The sequence below is a fragment of the Geospiza fortis genome, unplaced genomic scaffold (assembly GCF_000277835.1).
Source record: "Geospiza fortis unplaced genomic scaffold, GeoFor_1.0 scaffold45, whole genome shotgun sequence".
Classification (NCBI taxonomy): domain Eukaryota; kingdom Metazoa; phylum Chordata; class Aves; order Passeriformes; family Thraupidae; genus Geospiza; species Geospiza fortis.
In genome coordinates, this window is record NW_005054327.1 from 4,109,593 (window position 1) to 4,118,790 (window position 9,198).

Sequence of the window (9,198 nt, forward strand, 5' to 3'; positions counted from 1 at the left end):
TATGATGGAGTAATATTTTGATGACTGGATGCTCACTTTTTAAATGGATATTCTTCTACTCAAGTAAACTAGGAATCACAACAACAGCTGCAGAATCAATAACCACAGAGACAATTTGAAATATTTTCATTGTCAGTCTGGAAGAACTTAACTGAATTCAGGAACTGTTGTTACTGTACACACAGTGACCATTCACAATGATATGAAAAAACTAATTGTACACTGTGGCATGTTTGAATGAACATGAGGAAAAGGGAAAATGTTAAGCATTTAGTAACTGATGAAATAGAAGACAGTCTATTTTGAACTTCTATTCTAACCTTCTACATTGTGAAGATAATTACCATATTGTGAATAGCCAAAAAGAAATTTCAAAGAGAAGAGACTATATGCATGGGTGCATTAAATATTAATTAATAAATACTTCCAGTACTTCTCTTATTAAGTCAGCAATTAAGCTATCATTTTTATTGCAGGAAAAGAAACACAACTGAAAAAATTCCATTTTCCATTCCAATATCATTTGATATTTTGCAATATTACATGAAATAAGAGTACAAACTCCCAAAAATAAAAAAAGACAACACTCACCTAGAAAAAGACCCCACAAACCAGAAAAGACAATGATAAAGAATCACATTAAGTTACTGGACAAATAAGTGGTTTAGTCTCTTGTCCTGTTCTACACCACTGGGAAAAAAAATCGCCAAGCAACCAAACAACCAGCTAACAAAAATAAAATCAACCCCTTTAAACCCAAAGTCAACAAAATACTAACCAAACCTAAGAATGGTTTCCTCAAATTCCTGAATTAAGAATTTAACAGAACTAAAACTCCATTGATACAGGGCACCTTTCATTATTCATGCTACCATACCACCTAAAAACTTTACAATCCAAGAAATTTTATCTTCCAGTAAACAATGAGAGTGACAATGAAAACTACAGAGAACTGCAAGAGCACAGGCTTAGTATGACAAGCAGTGGTCTTAACACACAACAAGACTAACTCTACTGTAGAATCATAAACCAAAAATAAAATACTAAGGATCGATTCAAAACAGGCAAAGAAGATATCTCTCTGTGTGTCAAGAGGGTTTCATTCAGGCCTGGAAAAAAAGATAGAAATATCCTCTTGAAAATTATTAAGTAGATTTAAAAAACTGTGCAGAGTAAGTCCCTGTGTAAGAAAGAGTGCCAGATGGGTAACAGATGACCCATAGATGATTGGATGGGAAGACAAAGTCATTCCTGTTTTAGGACAACAGGAAGTTCAGTACGCTTTTTAGACAATGTCACTGTCTAAAAAGGTGAGAGATCTCTGCTGCTTTCTTTTCCAATCATTTAGGAATTATCAAAGCAATTGTATTCTACAAATACCTACTGTAAAGAACAGTTAGGGTTCTTTGAGGGCTCACTCATTTTCAGCTGTTCACTTTCTCTTTGATACTATGTATGCAAGATAACATAAAATAGCAGCTTCATATTTCTCTAGATCTGCACAAGAGAATATCAGAACCTTTTTCTCAGACACTGCTTATCACACTGCTGACAATTCTTAATTTATATGTCTTTGAGCTTTCACCTTATAAAAGAAAAAAAGAAAAAAAGAAAAATTCTTGGCTGTATTACAGAAATCTTAGGGGAGCTCCGGAAGAACAACAGCAGCACAAGACCCCCCACACATCTGTATCAAGTATTCACTTTTTCACAACCTTATTTCCACAGATTGTTGTCATAGTTTTCGTTGTCTCTTTTCTTCTTGTCTTAAAAGACCTTGCTGAAAAACACTTTCTCATTTTTCACTGGTCCAGCTAGCTAGTAGACAAAAAGCCACTTTAGAAACAACTATACACCCCTCACCCTTATGTGCACTTCCTATGAATTTGTCCTTTTTGCCCCAGTATTCCAGAAGGCCCTTCTTTCTCACCGGTTTATAACTAGCTAAGGGAGAGTGCAGAGAAGATGGAGACAGACTCATCTCAGCAGCACACAGTAAAACAGAGAGAAACAAGAGGCTGAAACACAAGGAAATGCAACCTGATAAGGAAGGCATTTAAAAATAAATTTAAAAAATAACAAACATAGTAAAACACTAGCACAAACTGTCCAGGAGACTGTGGAGTTTATGTCTTGTGAAATTCAGAACTTGACAGGTTGCTGAACAACTTGTTTTGAACAGAGCATGGTTGGTCTGCAGAACTCAAAAGCCCCTTCCAGCCTACCTCATCCTATTCTAAATGATCACAAATTGTAAATCTGTATGTCTAAATGCTGATTAATAGCAAAAACATTACAATAGGCACTTCTAGGCACTCTACCTACGCAGCATGTGCTATAAGCTATTCTGTTTTCATTGCTGGTACTTCAGCCTACTAACTGAAAAAAGCACAGAGCAGTTATCTTTAATGCAAGTTTAGAATCCTACTTCTGCCAACACAGTTCCAGAGCCAGTAGGAAGATCTGATCTACCAGGTTTGTGGAGATTCTCTCAGAAAGGGTAAGTGGGATAAGATAATGTAAGGGTGAAATTTATTATAAACTTATGTAGTAAGTGCACAATTGAAATACTGTCTAAGCAGCAAAGAGCTTTTCTGCTCTGTCACTTGCATGGAAAAACTAAGTGAGGACAGAAACTGAAACAAAATAGGAGCTTGACATTTAAGGGCAACTAAAGTTGGACAGCTTCTGCAAATAGTTCAGCAATGTCACATTTTAAATACTAAGGCATTATACTCAAGACCTGGATTTTTCCACATCTTACTGTGGTATTTATATAAAAGCTGGAACCATGAAAACATAAAACTGGTAAAATGCACAAACATTTCCAGACTCTCAGATGCAGAAGTCAAGAGAGCTTCTCTGAGAAGAACCAACTGTTGCCATCCTCTGCTAGCACAAATATAAAGCAAACACTCACAGCATCTACATTTTATTGTACTTCTGCTGAATGCATTAAAGCATCTCTATATCACAATAAAACCACAGTTAAGACTTTCCTCTGCAAAAATAAAGTGTTCCTATGGCTTTAGGAAACTGGAAGGACAACATATAAATAACCAATTAAGACAATCAATATTTTCTAACTTTTTCATTAAAGCACAAGAATTTTTAGCACTTTGTTGAATTGAAGGTAATTTTTCCCCTAAATTGTAGTAAGAGATTGAGTAAAATGCAACTGATTGAATAATCATCAAGAAAGGGAAAATTATTCATTTCTTAAAGTATCCAATTTTATTAATCTATATTAAAAATACAACTGCACAATATTTTGCTTTTAATTCTTTACACATAATTTTTAGAAGCATGTAACAAAACAAAGTCTTATTTGAGAAGTGAAATTCCTTTCTAGAAATAAGGGAACCACCCAAGCAATATTCTACTGTTGGAGCATTATAAGGATATATTTCCTCCTTCTTTCATAATTAAATTTATGCAATTAAAATGAAGGAATATTTTTTCAGTACATTTTAGAGACAGCATCATTTCAGTCATATGCAGCAGCTGTAAAAACTTTAGTTCTGTACAGCAGGTCAAAAGGCACACGAGGAGCAAAGAGATAGCTGGAACTTACATAAGCTGCATTACTCTTCTTTACCAACTACTCCTGACTTAGAATGGCCACAAGCATGATCTTGTTCTTTGAACAAGTATGATCTTGTTCAAACAAGAGATGAGCCATTATAATAGACTTCTTTGGGAAAATCAAAATTTATTATAAATTCTTTAATATCCTCAGGTTCTGTACTTTGGGACACCATAATAAAGTTCAAAGAATACAGCCCAACGCAAATTTTTCTTCAAAAATGTGAGAAAATTGACATACATACAATTCTTATCCTTCCAGATGTGTTCATTACTTTATGGTGTCTAGAAGAGCAACACTGACTCACAGTTAGGGGTGCTATTCTCCAAAATGAGAGGTATATATTTTTCACATATCCATAAAGCAGTTTTGAAACTTAACACTCAGTATGCCCAGGCACTGCTGTACATATTCAACCAAGGCATCCCACAGGCAGCAATGCAAAAAAAGCACTCAGAAATCTGGACAAACCAGCTGACCCAGGCTTCCTCCGAAACCAGTGAGCAAGAGCTTTAAAATGCTTCCAGCAGAGTCCTGAGGTGTTGATACTGAGACATTGATTCAAAACAGAATACTGTGTTATTCTGTGAAAAACACTTAACAGGCCTGTTTGCATGATCTAAAAGTTACTCAGAAATTAGCTGGATCAATCCACTCTTCTAAATAAGCTGTTATACACATTTCATTTTTTACAGTTTACTGAAAAACCGTTGGATTCTACTGACTCTGCTGGTCCTTTAAGCAAGGAAAAAGTCAAAGTGGGTAAAAGCATTTCAGTACAGCAAGATAACTTATATAACGTATAACTGTCACCTGTTTTCCCCTTTGTCTTCAAGACAGTAAGGGTTCCCTCATAACAAAAACTAAAAACTGAACAAAAAAGAACATAAGAAGGACCAGAAGAGGCAAATACAAGTAGATGAATGAAATACATGTTTTTCATAGCTTTCAATTACTGAAGAAAATACGAAGACTGAGCTAAGGCAATCTTTCAACTACTCATATAAATACTACTCTAAACCCCCAAACAAGTAACAGTTTTCCTTGTGCAACATATTTACCTATTTAAATAGGTAAATATAAATATCAGCAAGAGGGCTACATAGTTGGGGATATTTTAAACTAGAAGAAGCCATTCACAAAGTGCTCTCACAGTGGTCACCTACAATTCCTTCATACTTATCCTTGTGCTTATTCTTTGCTATGCAGCATCACAGGCTCAACATTCCCTCTTTGCTGGTTCTGTGAAAGCCTTTCTGAGATATTGTGTTTACAGAAAGACACAAACTGAATCCTGGTTTTCAACTTTCTGACGCTACATGAGTAATAACAGGCTGTTTTCCAAGCGTGTACACTATCTCCACTACTGTTCACTCTGCTTACCACAAAAGAGTTAAACTCCACTCCCTCACCTGAAAAAGAAAGAAGTAAGCTTAGCTAGGCATTTTAGAAGGACATTTGTGTTTCTCTACAGCCAACATCCTTTCACACTAAGACAGCACCTCAGTACCTCATTTATGAGCGCTACCTCCCAATGCACTTCAGGAATTGTGCACACCACATTTTCAATTATTTTGATCATTACAGCTTTTCTTTGGGAAAGCTTGTGGGATAGTGTTCCAGAGTGCAGGAAATGAAAAGATCTTTCAGGAAGACTAAGTCCTGCTTCCAAGATACTTAATTCTTCTCTGTATTTGCCTGACACCCTGAAGAGAGGTGTTCCATAAATGGATAAAGACTGGCTGTATCCAGTTTCTGCCGTTTGTTCTATGCTTTGTGAGCGTTACTGTCCCCGTAACTTTCAAGTCACAGCTGTCAACGGTTTCATGAGCTAAAATAATTTTCTTCATGCAGCTGACTCTCAATACCTTAATGGCTTAAAAAACTCAAAACTCCAAAGCCCCCCAAAAAGTAGGATCAAAGGCCTACAATTAATGCTGGAAGGTAACTAAGAACCAGCAACTAAGCCCTATGGGGCAAAAGGAACTCAAGCCACAGCCAACACTCAGTAGTCAAACTCTGAAGCCAGTGCTTGAGCTTCATAACCAGATGCAGTCAATTACTCTGTCCTTATCTGGATCCAATGAAGGCATGAGTAGCTATCTTATGTTATCTTATCATGTTATGTTATCTTAGGAAGCAGGGATCTTTCTTGGAATGTGTAAGATGAAGAAAGGGAAGAGATAATGAAAAAAGGCGGGACATCAAGAAAAATATCCACCCATATTTTTTGTTTATCTATGCTTCCTAAACAATCAATTGTGGGTTGCAAGCCAGACTGAAGCAACATTATGAGAAAGAACAATCAGCTTGTGTTCAGATCTTTTCACTCCAAAAAATTTATATGCAGTCTCATTTTTTTTGCAGAAGAAATTGGGAACAAGATAACAAACATGATATAGATTTAACAATTTTCTTGCTTTCTCTCAGGAATTTTCTTGCTTTCTCTCAGCAAGAAATCCCATAAGATACCCAGGAAGGACGGTAGTGCTGGTCATGTCAGGCCCTGACCAAAGGAGGTCAAAGAGAAGAAACCATTCTTTCCCTGCCATCACTATACACAAAATGGAGCTTTGTAAATGCTGAATCATCAACTCTTTCTGTATCAGAGGTAGACAATAATTCATTCTATCAGACTGTAGAAGTGAAGGAGAAAAAAAAGTACTGTGACAATAACTTAGCACTGTATGGTACATATAACTCTCGACTTCATCCATTAAAAGTAGCAGTGTGTGCTGCATTGAATGACTGTCTTCTCTCTTGAAAACATCACTACAGACACGTGGCACATATCCACTGCCACTGGAAATCTTTAAAGCTAAGAAAGAATATTTCTGTTTATCCTCAGCAGTCAGTTTCTGAACCTTCAAATAATTTTAACACAGATGTACAAAGAGAGGTTCTATACAGATTAAGGATTTACAAATTTCTAGACTTGTATTATAATAGAAACACTTTCAGATAGAGAAAAACTTCTGAGATACTTTTGAGAGACTTCACATACCTCTAACTGAGAAATACCCTTTTTTCCCATTATCATCAGAATTTCTACCACAAAGACTGAAAGCCTCAAATTTACAGCCTATATTTTAAAACCAGAGAAGACACAGTATTGTAAGAGCATACTAAAAGCAAATGAACCTGCATTTAGTACATTTCCTTACTAATTACTGTTAATAAGGGGAATAAAATTATTGGTAAAATAATCAAAAGAGTGTAAGCACTTCATGATAGCTCTAATTACAATCTAACATTAAGAATCTATGCATCTTACCAGTAACTGGAATTTTTTTGTTGTTTAAGGCTTCATTACCATACCTAGCAATAATTTTAACACTAACAAAAGTAGTATGCACAAGAGATAGTCTAACACTCCACTAAAAAAGCCAAATAACAAAAAACAAACAAACCCCACGAAGAAACACTTGGCACTTGGCTAGATATCTGACCAAATACATGTATTAAATGACTAGCAGACATGAATATTGCAGTTTGTAGATGTAGACCATTGGGGTTTTTAGTGCTAAAGACTTCTAGAATATTTTACAGAGCACAGTACAGAGTACTACAAGAAATGCCCATCCTTGCAATTAACTCAACAGGATTTTCCAAAAATTAGTTACCAACTTCATTAGAATTTCAAATTACTATTATTGTTGTTTTAAACACAAGCAGGATATTAATAACTTATGACTAACAGCCCTGTTGCTACACAGTTCACCACCGTACCGATGAGATTAAAAGAACAATGATTAATAAATCAAGGTGCATTCATATTCAACACCCACCTATTTATTATTTTTTAATACACATCTCTCTCTCTAGATAATAACAATCCTGTTCAGTCAAGACTGGTAGTGAAGGAGGAAGTACAATTGGTTCCAAGTGGCCTTTTTACACAGAAACAGTAACAAGAAAATCCTTGTGGAGTACAAATTCCTATTATCCATGATCATCTACAACAGCTACATCCCTCACCAATGGGCAAAAGAGATTAATTTCAAACCCACTTAAAACTGTACATTTGACATCCCTTTAGGATTTTCTCCATACAACATAAAAGCATAGGGATACAAGACATTTCAGATGAAAGAATGTCACTATTTTCTCCTCCTCAATTTCTACTTTAAAGGTGGTCCTAAATTGTACCATGATGAGCTCATCTCACCATCTGAAAAGTCAGAAGAAAAAGTTAGATAATTGCAAATTCTTACTAGTAATTTATTCACTTATTTTCTTCCAAACTGGAATTTAGTCTCTGAATTTCAAAATGAAAAAGCGGAAACTATAGCACGTGTTCAAGATGGGCTCCCAGGAAAGGCCATCAATTTTAACTCAGAGGACTGGGATTACAGACTTCTCAAATCGCTCCACAGCAGCAATACTGTAAGAACTGTAAAATTATTTGCCCTAGGAAACTATAATGCACAAAATGACCCAGTATCAAATAACCCTTCACTCTCCTGCAGATGTAGTTTGTATATTACAGCAACCACAACAACAAAAAACCCAAACAAAACATTCTTCACACACAGAAATTCCCAGGTTCCAAAATATTTCAACAATATAGTTTGAAGAATACAATTTTGCTGATGGAAGTTTCAGAGTCCTTCGGCTTAAACACCATCTTTAACATTATCAAGAGGTGTGCTGAAATCAACAACTGACTATTAACACTATGCTCAAAATCATCACTGAGAACATGATGCAGGATTAGAGTATGTATGATTTCCTTTCAGCCCGAGCTTATTTAGTGGGAGCATTGTTTTGTGCACTAGAACAAGCTTCCTTTCTCCAGCGTGGGTTCTACCACGCTAACAAAAACAGCAACAACCAATCGCGCATATTGTCATTAGTAAGCAGGAAAGCGCAAATATGGTAAAATTACATTATTTCTTATGGTCAGCCAAAGAAGTATGAGAGTACAACACCGTGATGCAAACAGATCCATACATGTGCCCAAAGCCATCATGTACAGGTCCACACCTGGCACATGTTATACTAAATTAATGTGCTCAAAGCCATCATGTACCCGGCACATGTTATACATAAATTAATGTTTTAACCACTAATTAATGAATTAAAACCCACCTTGAAAAACATGAGAAATTTCATTACAGTATAATAGCCAGGCCACAACTATTCTCTTTTAATACTCGTTTGTCTTTCATATAGTATCTTTACGGGAGAGGTTCCAGCACGGTCCGACATGCCAAGACGAGCGCAGACACGCGTAGGGAAGGAAGGGGGCACTCTCCTTGGACAAGACGGAGCCTGTACTACACGAAAACGAGAGGAGACGGGCCCAAAGCTGCAGACACTAAAGGTTACCTCAAATAAAAGCTTCTTACCTGATTCGTGACCTGAAAAGAAAGCAGAAAACAGAAAATAGTTAAGACTCAGTCGGATCCACGGAATGAGACCTTCCTCCATCCCTACCACTCACTACCAGCCACCGCTGAAGAGGCGATGCGGTCCGGCGCGGCCCGGAGCCCTCTGCCCTCTCCCCTCCGCCATCCTCCCGCCATCCCCACAGCAGGCAGGCTATCGGGCGGGCACCCCCCGCGCACGGCAGCGCCGCGCTGCCCAGGCCGGGCACTCACGTCGGGGTT

General features: G+C 36.9%; 1 protein-coding gene across 1 annotated transcript in view; it reads right to left on the reverse strand.

The window, feature by feature from the left end:
* UCHL3 (ubiquitin C-terminal hydrolase L3) overlaps window positions 1–8,943 on the reverse strand; it is a 42,360-nt gene extending 33,417 nt beyond the window's left edge. The window contains exon 1 of the mRNA XM_005421123.2: window positions 8,938–8,943. The gene's annotated coding sequence lies outside the window, so the exon portion shown is untranslated. The remainder of the gene's footprint in view (window positions 1–8,937) is intronic.
* Window positions 8,944–9,198: the final 255 nt, after the last annotated feature.